We start from the raw sequence: 7,569 nt of genomic DNA on the forward strand, positions 1-7,569 counted from the left end.
GACTGCTAATGCTCCCCTGTCGTCTCTGCCTGCTCCTTCCGGTGGTGGAGGACAGGAGTCGATGGGAGAGCGTTTGGGGATCGATTTATCACATCTAGACTATTTGGTGAGTAGTGTAGACATACTCTTATTTATGTTGTCAGTGGTTTGTACCTTTGGCAGCATGCTTGTTCATAAACTAACTTATTGTGATAAAACAAACAGCATTGTTAGATATGGAAAAACATCTGCCTTTATTAAGCCTGAGCTCTTTAATATGCAATATCTCCTTTCTGGATATCTGTCAATTGTATTAAAAGTGGTTTTAAAATGTCACAGTAAAGCTATCTGGATAAGAGTCTCTGCAATTCTTCCACAAATCGACATTCCTTCAATCATGTTCATACTTTATTCATAACAAAAATGGAAATTCAAATGTGCTGCTTCTGCCCACTAACAATGCTTAAAAATAAATTAAGATCAACAAGATTTTTTTCTGGAAAGAAAGCAGGTTAGCCAAAGCAAGAGTTTGCCATGGTCTTTTGAAATACTACAATAGTGGTGGCACCTGACACCTAAATATATATTTTAATTTTCTCCAAGAAACATTTAGATCCAGACTGGGTTTATACTGCACAAATGGCAAGAGAGCACAAGAAGTCTTTCCTGCAGCCATGTACAGAGGTTAGGCTCAGTCTCAGACCTTGTACTCTCTGAGCTCAGTTTTCCCACCACAGGATACAAGTTCATTGAGTTCAGTGGGAATTATACCTATCCTGCAAAGGGACAACAAGGCCCCTGAGTGTAAGGAATTTCAAAACTAGCACTAGCAGCAGTTCCAGCTTCCCATAACGGGCATGGATGGGTGAGTCTTAACTTTGTACTTGGAACATAGATGCCACAATGATAGTACACTCGAAATTAACAGAGAAACAGTAGCCCAAGAACAGTCAAAACTTCGTTCTGGAGTAGACCCACTTCATTTCAAGGCTGAAGAAAGTCCAGGATAGCAGCCAGAGAATGGAGTTAGTGGGCTAAGGTAGTGGAGCACAGAGAGTGGCCAAATACTCAGTATTGGCCAGTGCCCTGGGGAGTGAAGAAGAAGGCTGGCGGTTGCAACTCCTGTACCTAAATTCCAGGGAGAAGAGGTTCTGCTAGCTGTGATCCCCATGGAAAGTTACTCTTTGATGCAAGCACTGAAGAGTGGGGTGAAAACCAAGCCTGAAGAAAGGAAATAATGAGTTACTAGGATGCCAAGGAAATGGAATAAGAGTTCAAAACCCCCATATCACTTCCAGTTAGTTCTACCCTTGGTTTTACCTTGTGACTTCTTGGATAACTTGCAGAATGATATCCGCACTGAGCAATGACCTAATCTACAGTCACTGATCTGCAATGGAGCTATGGCACTGATTCTGTTTACTGGTAAGCACCATCAGAAGAGGATTTTTTGGGGAGGGAGCGTGGGAGTCTGAGGGACAAAGTAGTTCAGGCAAACTATAGTTTTCAAAAGTGTAGCAAGAACTGCTCCTTATGTGTGATCCTTGATAAACAAGACGGACAGAACAGGGACTTGAGCTGTGCAAAAACGTGTGTCTGTAGCTGTAGTTCTCTTTACTAAAAACCTCCTTTTTAAGGACTATAGTTCTATCTATCTTGACAAGGCCCAGGCACCCTTGGGGTGGCTAGCCCCTCCTGCTGCTCATACTGCAGTGGCTCTATTCTATTTTTAGTGAACTAGCTCAATGAGAGCTAGTGCCAGTATGTCTCCTTGAGATTGGAATCACACCTCCAGTTCCAAGTGTAGACAGTGAGACACCCTGGCACCCCAACATTCACCACTGTCATGTAATTAGGATATGTTTTGTACAAAGTATGCCTTATGAGGTATCCCTCTAAAAGTCTTGATCTGTTAGACATTAATATATTGTTGGATTGCATGTGCTATCGTCATATGTGAAGTTATGAAGTTTGGCTATGTCTGTGTTACTGAAATATGTTGCGAGGTTGAAAACATCCACAAGCAGCCTTTCAGTTACAACTGTAAAAAGGCCACACAATGTTAATGGCTTATTGAGGAAATGCACACAAGCATAAGGATTACCCCAGAACTGAGTACAATAGAAACCTCTCAGAGATAGCACTACACAATAGGAACTGTTTAACTCAGGTCACAGCAAAAGAGCTTTCCAGCAAGTGGGAAGAAGATATAAACGAGGGAAAATGATGGGTCCAATCATGATGTCACTCTCCCTACAACAACACACCTGGAAACACCTGAGGAATAAAGACTGAACAGGGGGAATTGACGGTCTCAGGCTAAAGGGATTTCTAACCTGTGTATGAAAACCTGGGAAAGCCAAGCTGCAAAGCCAAGACAACTTGTGCCTTACCAGCCTGTTTATCACACAGGGTGAGCATTTGCTAACTCGTAACCTATCTAGTATGTTAAACTCAGTTTGAAGTTTTGTTTGTTTACTAGGAAATCTGCTTTAAATTTGCTTGCTATCACTTAAAATCTATCCTTTTATAGCTAATAAACATTTTATGTTTTAATCCAAACCAGTGTGCATTTGACTAAGGTGTCTGGGGAAAATCTCAGCTTGGTTACCACAAGTGTGCATGGTCCTCTTCACATTGAGGAACTCATATACTGGCCAGATTTGACCAGGCCAGAACAGTACTGCCCTGGGGTCCTAGGCTGGGAGCTGGTGATTAGAGAGCTTGCATGTGACTGCAGCTGGGTATGTCCCTACCTGTGTGAATGCTGGTGAAAGTGCAAGCTTGGAAGGCTTTGCAACTTGTCACAGCAGCACAGTGTGAGAAGGAGCCTAGGCCAGTGGGTCAGAGGGCTTAGTGGTACCCCAGTTCCAGATGGCAACCCGGGGGAAATCACACATACCCACTTGCAATGTTCAGAAGCTGAACTGTGCCATTTAGACACAGCCCTATATTGGGGGTAGAATGGAGCCATACTAGGCCTTGCACAAAGGAAAGTCCCCTCGCTGCAACATCCCTTTAAGGGGATACCCCACCTGGAGTGGCAGAGGTGCTTCCCAGCCCCAGAGCTCAAAGCTCACAAGGTCGTAATTTGGGTTTATAGGGAAAAGGTGTTTGAAGATATAAAAGCTGTATTCCTCAATAGTATACGTGATGCCCATCTAAATATATACTACGCAAAGATTCAACCACTCTAAATGAGACATTTTGCTGAGATCCAATGTAACATTTTGTATGCCATGACAAAACTTGCAAGTGAACATTTCTGTTGCATGCATCACTTTAACACTTGCACACTAGTCTTTCCCCTCCCACTCTTTTTGGTCACAGTTCATTGCTACAAAATTTCTGAAGTGAGATGAGTTGTGGCATGAACCTGGAATGTAATCACAGACCTTTACACCTTCAATCTAAAGTTCTCCCAATTGAGTTAATGCAATGGCATGCCTCACATGTTTCAGAGAAAAATTAGCCAGACCTTTTGCCATTATTATTATCCACTGTTCCGATTTCTAAAATGCACAACATGGATTTAATGTTTATTTAAATAACACTTGCAACTTAATATATACATGACCCCCACAATCAGTTAGGGTTATCAATAACATTTTCAAAATGGAGTATGTATAAAAAGAGTGTATTTGGCATCATTGTATTAGGCACTCATGTTACACAGTGGTTATGCTAACTATGTATGTGCCAGCCAATTATAGCTCAAGGAAACACAGAATCCGCTGTAGTTATAGAAAGAACAACATCATTCAATTGCCATCAAGCTTCATCCCATGAGCCATATATGAAACTCAAATACCACATATGGCATATTGCTAAAAAACCTGTTTATGGCTTTTGCTAGAAAGCTATATAAAGCTGTTCATCAAATATACCACTCAGTGACAGTGGTTTAGAAATCAAATTTTGCGCTGTTCAACTGTCAGATACAGGTAGTATGTGCAGAATTAATATTCCATCCAGCAAGAAACTATATATTGTTTCTAAAGGATTTGAAGAGCATTCACTTCCCAAAAAATATTCGAGAATGCTTTTTCATTCATTTAAGCACTATTATTCCACGTTTGGGTTAATGGTTTATAAACAGATCCATTTCAGCAGCATGAATAATAGAATATAGTAGGATTAGCCAGTAACCAGCACCTATAGTTATACTGTGAAATTTCTATGAATTAAGAGTAAAGTAAATAAATATTAATTTGCAGATAGGTTAAAAAAAGGTCTGGCCCTACGAGGAGGGAATTGAGAGCACCCAGTACCCTGCCGGATGGGTATCAAATTAGTTACATGATAACATATATTATGTCTTGTTTGAGGGGGATTTGATCAGAACTGAAAGCTGAGGTCCAGATGCTGCCTGTTTCAGTTAGTATGCTCTCTGGCCTTGTTCATGCTAAGAATATTTTAGCAATCTTAGGGCAGGGATGGATGCCAAGGTGGTAGAAACATCTGAGTCCAGCCTACATTAGTGCATTAACCAGGAAGTTGCATTGGTGCTTCCCGAGTGGTAGGGGAATTGCTAAAAATTCTGAGTGGAGACACTGCTTCTTTGGCACAATGAGCACAGGGTCCAATTCAACACAGATGTCAATGGAAAGACTCCCACTGACTTTGATGGGCACTAGATTGAGGTCCTAGAGGACAGACCAAGAGCATGAAAGACTTGACTGGAAAACAGTCAGAGAGGGGCAATAGTCTCCTTTTGCATCAAAAGTGCATATGATTAAAAGATCCTTCAAAAACAGCTATAAAGGCAGGTCAGCTTAAAATGCACTCCAGTATTTTATCTCAACTAACAGCAAACACATAACCATAGTAATCAATTTGGTTTGAGAGATCCCTATTATGCTAAGCAAAGAGATAGTGGAAAATATTAGCAGAGACATGAAGACAGCTAGATACTGGGAATGAAAATGAAGTCAATTGGAGTTTTGGGTATTCACCATCTCTGAAAAGCAGATCATAGGTGTCTCAGGTTGGATACTCAAAAAACTGAGGCATGTAAAATTAGGACACATTTTTAAAAGTTTACTTTAAATTCAAAAATCACTTGCCTAATATCATGCAGGTGGTTAATGTCACAGCTGGAAAAATAACCTATAATTTTGACTCATAATAACTTCCTTTAACTTCTAAACCCCATTCCACAACTATATTCAGGCTACACACTATAGCCTAGCTCAGTATAGGTTATGTCGCTCAGGAATGTGACTAAGCCACACCCCTGAGCGATGCAAGTCAAACCAACTGGATGCCGGTGTGGACACCGCTGTCGGCACGGAGAGCTTCTCCCACTGGCATATCTACCACCGCCCGCGGGGTTGGAGTAATTAAGTCAATGGCTGAGCTCTCTCTCATTAGCTTAGAGCATCTGCACCAGCAGCGGTGCACCTGCACCACTGTAAGCTTTGTAGTGTAGTCATAGCCTTTATGATCCAAGAAAGAGCTATATGACAAAGACGACCTCACTTTCCCCCTGAGCTGGTGACTACATGGAAGATTCAGATAACTGACTGTAACAGGGTGTGACTCACCACTGTGGTGCCTCCTGCTGGCCGGCCTGGGAATTAGCTCTGGTTTGCTGGTGTGCCCCCATCTAGTGGTGTCTCGCTGCTGTCGCTTCTGTTGTCAGGACCCATGTCACTCTCAGGACTGCCATGTCCTCTTCTGCAGTGTACTCCAGTTGTGCCCCACTTGGTCGGTTTCTCTGGGCCTCTTCCCCACAGCCCTAGCACGTTCTCCGCCCTTGTATCAGGGCCTCAGTCTGGCACTCTCTTCAGGTGCCCCTGTTGCCCACAGGGGCAACATGCCCGTTGCCTCCCTGTTCTCCTCACAAGGGGGATTCTCCTGGCTCTTTCTACTTTCCATTCTCCAGATGAGGCCTCTGTTCCTCTCTTCGGTAGGGGCATTCACTCTTAAAGTGTCCCTGCCATCCACAGGTGAAACATTCTCCTGGCCTCCTCTTCCTGGTGCCTGAATTCCCCTCTCGCTTCCTGGGATTCTTATGGACTCCCCCTCGCAGCAATTTAACAGGTACAACTGCTGCTTTGCAAGTCCGACCATACAGGTCTGCAAGTATTCATGTGCCTCCCATTGTCTCTGCTGGGCTATGAGCACCTGCTGTAGCAGGATCTGAAGTGCCCTTGCTCCTTGTCGGCCCCTTTCCGCAGTGGCACCGACTTTGGAGTCCAGTTTGTGAAGGCCTCAGAGCCCTCCACAAAGGCAGCCTCTGACTCCATTTTCTCCACCTTACGTGCCCCTTAGTCTCTCAAACGTCTATACCAGGCAATAGTCCCCACAGTCCTCTCTCTTCCCCTTATATCAGGGGTGACCATTTACCTGCATTTTCCACCACATGTAATGGGGCACAACTCACCACTGCAGCGCCTCCTGCTAGCCATCCTGGGAATTAGCTCTGGTTTGTCGGTGCACCCCCATCTAGTGGCATCTCACCACTGTTTCTTCTGTCATCAGGACATGTGTCACTCTCAGGACCGTGGTATCCTCTTCTGGACATAGTCCTCCAGCTGTGCCCCACTCATTTCTATCCCCCTCCTTTCAGGGAGCCTCTGTCCAGCCACTTGCCTCAGTGGCAGGTTGCAGTCTAGGGTCTAGCCACCTGCATCAGTGGCAAACTGCAGCCCATACTCTAGCCACTCCCCTCAGTGGGAAGTGGGGCCAAAGGGGGGGACCCAGGCCCACCCACCCACTACTCCAGATCCCAGACCAGGGACCCTCTAGCCAGCAGCCATGCACTTCATCACCTCCAACCCCTGCCATCTGTTTCCCTGAGCCTCTTCCCCACAGCTCTAGTACCTTCTCCACCCTTGTATCAGGGCCTCAGTCTGGCAGCGGTCAGCTGGGAGCTCACTCATGCTCCCCTAGCCCCACCCAGCTCTGCTCTGCTCTGCTCTGGCCATAGTGCTGTCTCTTCTTCCACCTTCAGGGCAGCCAGTCCTCCCTCCTCAAACTCCAGGGAGTGACTCCAGCTGCTCTGTTCAGCAGCCCTTCTTGTATGGCCCAGCCTGGCCCTGATTGGCTGTCTCTACAAGCCCTTTCCTAACTGGCTGCCTCCTGTGTAGTCTCCCCGGGGCTGCTTTAACCCCTCATCTGCCAGTGTGGGGCAGATGCCCCACCACACTGACGTAGAAGGAAGTGACTATTCGGCTGAGAAAGCCAGAGGTGATGCACACTTACTGAAGTGGGTGTTTCAGTATTCACTCTATTGCTGGGATTATAACTCATTGTTGGTGTGGAGAATTTGGGAATTTTTAAAATATTTTTATGAATAATATGTGATCAGTTTACTTACTCACTTTGTATTGCTATTCCTTGAATGCAAAGGGTTTAAACTCTACTGTGGAGACAAGGGAAATAAAACACAACTGGACATCATGTAGGCAACAGGTCTGTCTCGATTAGAACCAAATGCATCATCAAAATGTGAATGGAATCAACACATGTGAATGGAAGACCCAACAACTGGATTATTTAAATGACCAGCAGCCAAGAGCAAGTTATTAACTCTTTGCAGGTAACTGGAAGGGAAAACCCCAGCAGCTGGAGAAAGGAACCAAG

At 44.6% G+C, this 7,569-nt stretch overlaps 1 long non-coding RNA gene across 1 annotated transcript; it reads right to left on the minus strand.

Annotated features, from left to right (window-relative positions):
• Positions 1–369: 369 nt before the first annotated feature.
• On the minus strand, positions 370–7,161 carry LOC119851618. Its single transcript, XR_005291311.2, has 2 exons — positions 5,526–7,161; positions 370–1,200 (listed from the first exon to the last, which is right to left on the minus strand). It is a non-coding gene; the product is annotated as an uncharacterized LOC119851618 (long non-coding RNA).
• Between the last annotated feature and the right edge of the window lie 408 nt (positions 7,162–7,569).

Source organism: Dermochelys coriacea, chromosome 2 (assembly GCF_009764565.3).
Source record: "Dermochelys coriacea isolate rDerCor1 chromosome 2, rDerCor1.pri.v4, whole genome shotgun sequence".
NCBI lineage: Eukaryota > Metazoa > Chordata > Testudines > Dermochelyidae > Dermochelys > Dermochelys coriacea.